The following is a 7,236-nucleotide window of genomic DNA, read 5'->3' as shown; positions in this document are numbered from 1 at the left end:
CTAGTCCACTCTTCCTCACTCTGCACCTCTCAGGTACACTTCCAGGTCCAGACCCAGTGTCTGACACCTTTCTTGGGCAGTGGGAACTCACAATCTGGCTCCAGAACCTTAGACTCCAAAACGAATGCCCCAGCCCTCCTGAGCCTCCATTTGCTTATAGAAGCTCCCTCAGAATTCCACCTTGCTGTAGAGAACTCTGAGCTTCTTGATTAACCCCTCCAGACATCATTTGCTTCCAGAATTCCACTGAAAAGGTGTTCACTTCAGACTATGATTGACAGCTGTACTGTACAGCCACACCAGAAAAGTGGTGTGTAATAGGCAATAGTGCATGGTAACCTTGGAGGTTCTGCCGTATTGCAATAGCACCTTTCACCTAGGAAGGTCTCACAGTATTTAACCTATTTAAAATGATACAAACTGTAGACAAGTTTTTTTGTCATTACTGAAATGAAGACTCACTCACCAAAGAGTGAGACATGTTGCCTATTTAACAGCATGCAGTAATATTACAGATGGCCTACAAAAAACTGCACCTCCTCAGTACAGTGCAGATGTATTAATATTTCAGACATTGTCACGTGTTGTATTACTAATACTCCTGTACTGCTCAGGTGTTATTTGGAAGACACTTACCCAAATACTGACTACCCATCCCACCTTTGTTTATCTTGTGGGATCAAAGGGAACAGCACTGCATTGTATGGGGTGAGGCAAGTGTAATGCCATCTGCCTGAATCACAAAGAGTTACATAATGCTGGTAGAAAAACAAAAACAAACGAGAGCAGTGCTCATGTGAGCCACCTTTCTGAAAGTCTTAAGGCAAACATGAGATCTTCTTTCACATCAACATTATTATGGGATTTCCCCAGGCCTGTCCCTTATTTACTTAAGGCTTCAAGTAAAGTTCCCCCTCATGCTTCCCCATAAAATAATCTATTATGGTATGTCTCCTTTCAAACACACACTTCCTTTCTTCAGCTTTATCCGCTCACTTGAAAGAGTTTGTGCTACATCAAGGCAGTTAAAGCAACCAAGTAGAAAGACACACTTCTCTTTCTGCAACCAAACATGATTAAACTACAAATGAACCACAGTGTCAAAATGCTAAGGGTCTAGCTATAACTGACAAAGCAAGAATGTTCACTCCTTCCTGGTCTACCTCACTAACACAGATCCCATTCAGAGCAATAGGTATATTGTGCCAATATTATCCCTGGGGTAAGCCCCTTGAAGGTTAGAGAATTACAGCAGGGATGGATTTGGCTTAGTCGATACTAATGGCTGGCTGCTCCACTTTTCACTTCCCCCTTCTCTTCCTGCGAGCTAGGGAGTTTCAGGGCAAAATTCTCCTGTAGCAACAGATTTTTATTGATGTGTTATTATACTCCTTGCCATTCCTGCTTCTTGTTGTAGACAGAGAACTGGCTGTATTATAGCTGAATGCTGTCCTGCATTGCTGAGCACTAGCAGCCCCTCTTCAGATTAATAGACATCGGTTTGTGGCTTTGCTGTTCCTGTATAGGAGTAAGGGCTCTGTCCCTTTTCTTGGGACCTCTCCTCTCCCTCAAGCTGATCCTAGGTCCACATTGGCACCTCATTGCCAATAAGTCTTCATTCTGTACACTCCCATATCACCCTGTCTGGGAGCTTAATGCTGTTTGAAAACATAACTGCATCCTAGTGATTGAATATCCCTATTGTATTAGATGAGGCCCTGTTGTGGCTTCCCACTGCCTTTTCTATTCCCTGGTGACAGCACTCCCAACCCTCATGGCCCAGTGAACTAGAGGGACGCCCCACAACAAGGTAGTCAACTCTACCAGACACTAGAGGTATCCTTTCTCTGATTCCTTTTGGATCATGGCCCGTTCTACCTGTGCTAGGTACACAAAACTTCTGAGAGCTGACATACATGCATGATCTCAGCACAGCCTACTTTTGCAAACTGACTAGAAGGGATGAATATAGATGGGTTAGCGTGAGAGAATCTATTTAAACTTTTCCTTAAACATGCAAAAAAATAAGACGCACCAAATATTGAAAAAATCATAACTTAAGGTGGCCTTACTATAGGAGGGAGACCTTACCAAAGAAAAAGTCTGGGTGGTGTGATAAAGTTCCTCCTCTGCCTTGGTGGGTCCTGCGCTTATTGACAAATTTGCTTGCCGCAGAGATTCACGGCAGCCCTCAGCTTGGCCACTTTTGCTCGTGGCTCAAACCTGCCGGTCACTCAGCTAACCTCATCACTGGCCAGCATGGGGAAAAGAAAGGAGAACAATCCCCATGGTCTCTGATGATCCACCATGTGAGTCAGGGAACAGCCCAGAGATCTTCCCCTCTGGTGGAACCCACAGTCCAGGTCAACTCCTCCTGTGTCTGATCAGGAGTTGGGAGGAACCCGGGCCTACCCTCTACTCCGGGTTCCAGCCCAGGGCCCTGTGGACTACAGCTGTCAAGAGTGCCTCCTGGAACAGCTGGAACTCCTGGGGCTACTTCCCCATAGCCTCCTCCCAACACCTTCTTTATCCTCACCACAGGCTCTTCCTCCTGGTATCTGATCATGCTTGTACGCCTCAGTCCTCCTTCTCACTCCTAGCACCTCTTACTCCCAGCTCCTCACACACACACCACAAACTGAGGTGAAGTCCTTTTTAAACTCAGGTGCCCTGATTAGCCAGCCTGCCCTAATTGCTTCTAGCAGCTTCTTAATTGGCTCCAGATGTCCTAATTAGGCTGCCTGAGCGAATTTGTTCAGGCAAGTTCCTTCTTGTTCTGGAACTGCCCCTGTTACCTTACCCAGGGAAAATGGACCTGCTTAATCTGGGACTAATACATCTGCCTTCTAAGGTGAGCGGCGGGGCAGGGCTTGCTCTCCTGTCTCAAAGGGCTGCAGCTCAGGGGCTCGCGTGGGGGTGACCGTCCGCAGATCAGTCAAAATGCAGACTCCAGTGGCTCTCCTTGCTTCTCCAGCTCTGTTCCGCTGCTGTTCCAGGGCTCTGCAAAGGCCAGTTTCCATATCTGTACTGAGCAGGCCTGGGACTCAGACTGTTCAGCTCTCTGGTGTTTCCCATCTACAGCTGGCTCGCCGGGAGTTCCAACGAGCACTGCCTCTAGGGATATTGATATTGCTCTAAGTTCATTGGTGCAGGTGCTGCCACAGTGGGGGTGGCTGGTTCAGGAGCAGGTATTGGAACTGTGTTTGGCAGCTTGATCATCAGCTATGCCAGGAATCCCTCTCTCAAGCAGCAGCTCTTCTCCTACGTCACCCTGGGCTTTGCCCTGTCCAAGGCCATGGTACTCTTCTGTTTGATGGTGGCATTCCTCATCCGGTTTCCTATGTGACAGCCTCTGGGCCAGCCCATGGCTTCCATCACTCTGTGTCCTGTCTGCTTTGAGTCTGCCTCCTTTACCAGAGCATTCCAGATTTATTATTGAACAAAAGCTTTCCTCCTAAACAAACAAAAAAAACCCCAACGCTCTCCTGTAGCCATCTGGCCTGACCCTGTCACAGTGAACATTGTTGTCATTAACTCTTGCTCTTCCCAGGCCAGAGGAATTGCACTATTTTTTCCATTAGAATTGGTGTCCAGACACTGCTTAGAGACTGTGAGGGGCACAAGCTCCTACTGAGATCTTATACTGAACAGAAAACTAACAGGCTGTGTTTAGGGCCCTCCAGAATTCTTCCACTATCTCTAAGTCACTGTTTGTGTCCAAAGGAAGGCTTGATTCATTGAAAGAAATTTCATACTCACAATTTGATACCCCATTGGTTCACTCTTTGGGTTGCCAACAGAGGTGAAAGTAAGCCGGTATGGTATGGTACGGCATACCGGCAAGAGCCGGTACATGGCTGACCGTACTGGCAGGGAGCAGCTTCCCCAGGCCAGCAATTTAAAGGGCCCAGGGCTCCCAGCAGTGGCCAGAGCCCCGGGCCCTTTAAATCGCCACCAGAGCCCCGCTGCAGGAGCCCTGGGGTAGCGGTGGCAGCAGCTGGGAGCCCCAGGGCTCAGGCAGAAAATTAAAGGGCCCAGGGCTCCCGGCAGTGGCTGGAGCCCTGAGCCCTTTAAATCACCACCCGAGTCCCAGGGCTCCCGGCAGCTACCGTGGGGCTCTGGCAGTGATTTTAAGGGCCCAGGGTTCCCAGCCGCTGCTACAGCAGCCGGAGCCCCGGGCCCTTTAAATTGAGATTTAAAGGGCTCGCGGATTTAAAGGCCACGCCTCTTCTGGTTGAGGCCCCGATCCCTGTTCACGACTCCAGCATACCAGTAAATCCTTTAAGTTACTTTCACCCCTGGTTGCCATGGACCTAAGCCCTGCAGTGATGTATGCACTATTAACGCTTCTCTTCAGCATGGCATTGCTAGAAATCTAGAAACTCAGACCATTCTCTGCCTCACCCCCACTGTGAGAGTGTACTCCTTCTCTTTCCTAGCCCAAAACTCATACTCAGCTGTGATATCAACTAACATTCTGATCCTATCTAATCATGTACCTGTTCTTGTAGGCTTACTGTATATTTCAGTACATTGCTAAGCCTAGACTTTCCACTTCCTTCCTACCTAAAACTGGATCTCTCAAAGGGCTTGTCTACACTGGTGCTTTACAGCGCTGAAACTTGCTGTGCTCAGGGGGAGTGTTTTTTCACACCCCTGAGCGAGAAAGTTGCAGCACTGTAAAGTGCCAGTGTAGACAAGCCCTAGTCTCTTCCTGGAGACCAATGAAGCCACAGCCCCTTCCAGGACATCTTGTGGAAGTCACTTAAGTTCTTTCACAACAAAATAATGTCATTCACATCTAAGAGAATCTGGAACGATTGAAACAATAGGATTTGACCAAATGCCTAAGAGTAGATGAGTAGTGTGTATACCAACCTAACCCCCCGTGTAGACAGCACTATAATTGTGGCAGAGCTTCTCCTGTCAAGAAAGCCACTGCCTCTCGGGGGAAGTGGATTAATTACGCTGACAGCTGTGCTAATGTACTGCTGTATGTGAAGAGAAGCCCCTAGCTTACAGCCCCAAGTCTCTTTAGCCAATGGACCTAAAAGCTTGTGTACTCTCTCTCTCTCAATCTTTGTTTGCCTCTGCACTTCTATTCTTGTCTATCCTCAGGTTTCTCTGTGTTCCCTCTCACACCCACACACCTGGTCACAATACCCAATCGAACCCTCAGCCCACATAGTGCTAGTCTTTGGGCAGACTCTATTAGGCTTTGTTTTAGGTGTGGTCCCTTAACTGTCTCTTACATCTGTCTTAAATAGAGGATTTGTTCTCACATCTGTTTGAATGAGGTTTTAACTCAACCAATAACAACATTTCACCCGAGCTCATAACAACTTTCTGCTTGCTCCAGGCATTTTGGGAACCTAACATAAAAGCAGGCAGATTGCTTGTTGTCTGCTGCAGCAAACTAGCTCTTCAAATATTTGCCAGCAGGGACCCAAAGGAGAAGTATCACACCTCACAATTTAGCTCATACTCATTTCTTCTGCTTCTGACCCACCATATTCCGCTGACACCACTCACTCTACCAAGGACTTCCATAGATTTTTAATTGCCTCACCTTCCCCAGATATTGCAGTGGCCTCAAGCTCCTTGTGCCTGCCCATCATCCTGGAAGAAGCTTAGGGAGCAATCCAGAGCATGAAGTCCAGGACAACTCTTGGTTTCTCAGTGTGCTTTAATCCATAAGGTTGTTGGTTACTTGCCCTCATTACTGTGCATGTTTACAGGAGGCTTAAGAAGGATGTGTTGTACCTCTCACCCAGCAAGTCACCCTTAGCTTGATACTGCTAGTCTGGCAATAGCCTAGTTTATTCATTTAGTGCCCAATATTCTTTTTTCAATGCTAGCTATGAGATGCTGGCAAAATTATTTATGAAGAGACAAGAACCTTCTCCCGAGTCCCAGCCATTATCCAAAACAACCAAAGTGGCTAGAGCTAGAACACTCTTTTTGTTCCCTAAAGGTTTGGACCAGACTCCAAATTCTGCCCTTCAGTGCATCATCTTAATGCAGAGGTCTCTGCCTTCATACACTGGGATTCTGGATAGTTCTTGTCAGGCCACAGGATGGTGATACTTTTTACATAATTTAGCCTACAGTAATCTGCTTTCACCAGCATACAGACATGTATGGCATTAAAGTGAGACAGTGAGCATAAATTACCGTAATGTACTAATGGCCTCCTAGCAGGAGGCACAGCCTCTATGGAGTTGATCTTCATGTGGCTTTACTGCACTGTTTGTTACATAACCTTCTGTGAAACTGTATTATATCTAGTTATCTTCTCTTTAGTTATTGGAAGAAAAGATAGGGATAGGGAGGAGAAAACAAGATTCTCTTGTGAAGTACATGATCAGGATGGAATCTGCTATTAAATCTGACTTACTGTGGGCAACTTTACAATAGCTTGAAACTCTTTACACCTTACTTTTCTTTTCTTCCAAGAAAGAAACTGTCTGCTCTTTTAAGACTGCCATCAATTGTGACTACTAATTACAGGTTTGTGTAATTGCCTTTCCTTATGAATAAAGTTATTTGCTTTTAAAGTGCCACTTACATGGTGTGCTTTCTTAATGTTCTACTGACATTCGATATACTGCCATTTGCAAAAAGAATTAGAGCTGTTTGGAGAAGTGACAGGTCTCTAAATCTGATGTCTACAGGGGCAGAATTGCTAACAGTTACGTAATCGGTAATTATAAAGTTGATGATCGAAAACACTACCATATGAAAGTGGATAAAAAATAGTATTTTGTCCTAGGCATATATTAACGAATAAGCATATACTGTGTTCTGCTTCTTATTTAAATAATATGAACACTTAATGGATGGTCAAAACCAAACTACATTTCACTAAATTTGTTCATAGTGTCTTCTCTGAACCAGCATTATATTCAGTCATTTTTTTCACGTCTATGCTAGAAACAAACATCCTTAAAGACAAGCGACCTTAAGACATGCTGTTAAAAATTAACTCAGGTAACTGTATGCATGGGCAACTTGGAATGATTTACAGGGCTCTATCATATAATCAAGTGGAAGAGAATAAAATTTCCAAATAACTCAACTCAAGTACAAGTTAAATAAGTCTGACACAGCCACAGCTGTTAGTGCTGTTTTTAGTTTATAAACAACTAGTAAACAGACAGAAATATTTGCAGGAAAAGAAACTTTTAAGCTACTATTGGGGCATACTCTTATACTGGTAAATGAAAATAATCACAC

The 7,236-nt window shown here is 45.4% G+C and overlaps 1 pseudogene; it reads left to right on the top strand.

Annotated features, from left to right (window-relative positions):
- The first annotated feature begins 2,905 nt into the window (after positions 1–2,905).
- On the top strand, positions 2,906–3,376 carry LOC125640025 (ATP synthase F(0) complex subunit C1, mitochondrial pseudogene; annotated as a pseudogene).
- The last annotated feature ends 3,860 nt before the right edge of the window (positions 3,377–7,236 follow it).

The sequence above is a fragment of the Caretta caretta genome, chromosome 7 (genome assembly GCF_965140235.1).
Source record: "Caretta caretta isolate rCarCar2 chromosome 7, rCarCar1.hap1, whole genome shotgun sequence".
NCBI lineage: Eukaryota > Metazoa > Chordata > Testudines > Cheloniidae > Caretta > Caretta caretta.
This window is presented reverse-complemented; position numbering and strand designations above follow the sequence as displayed.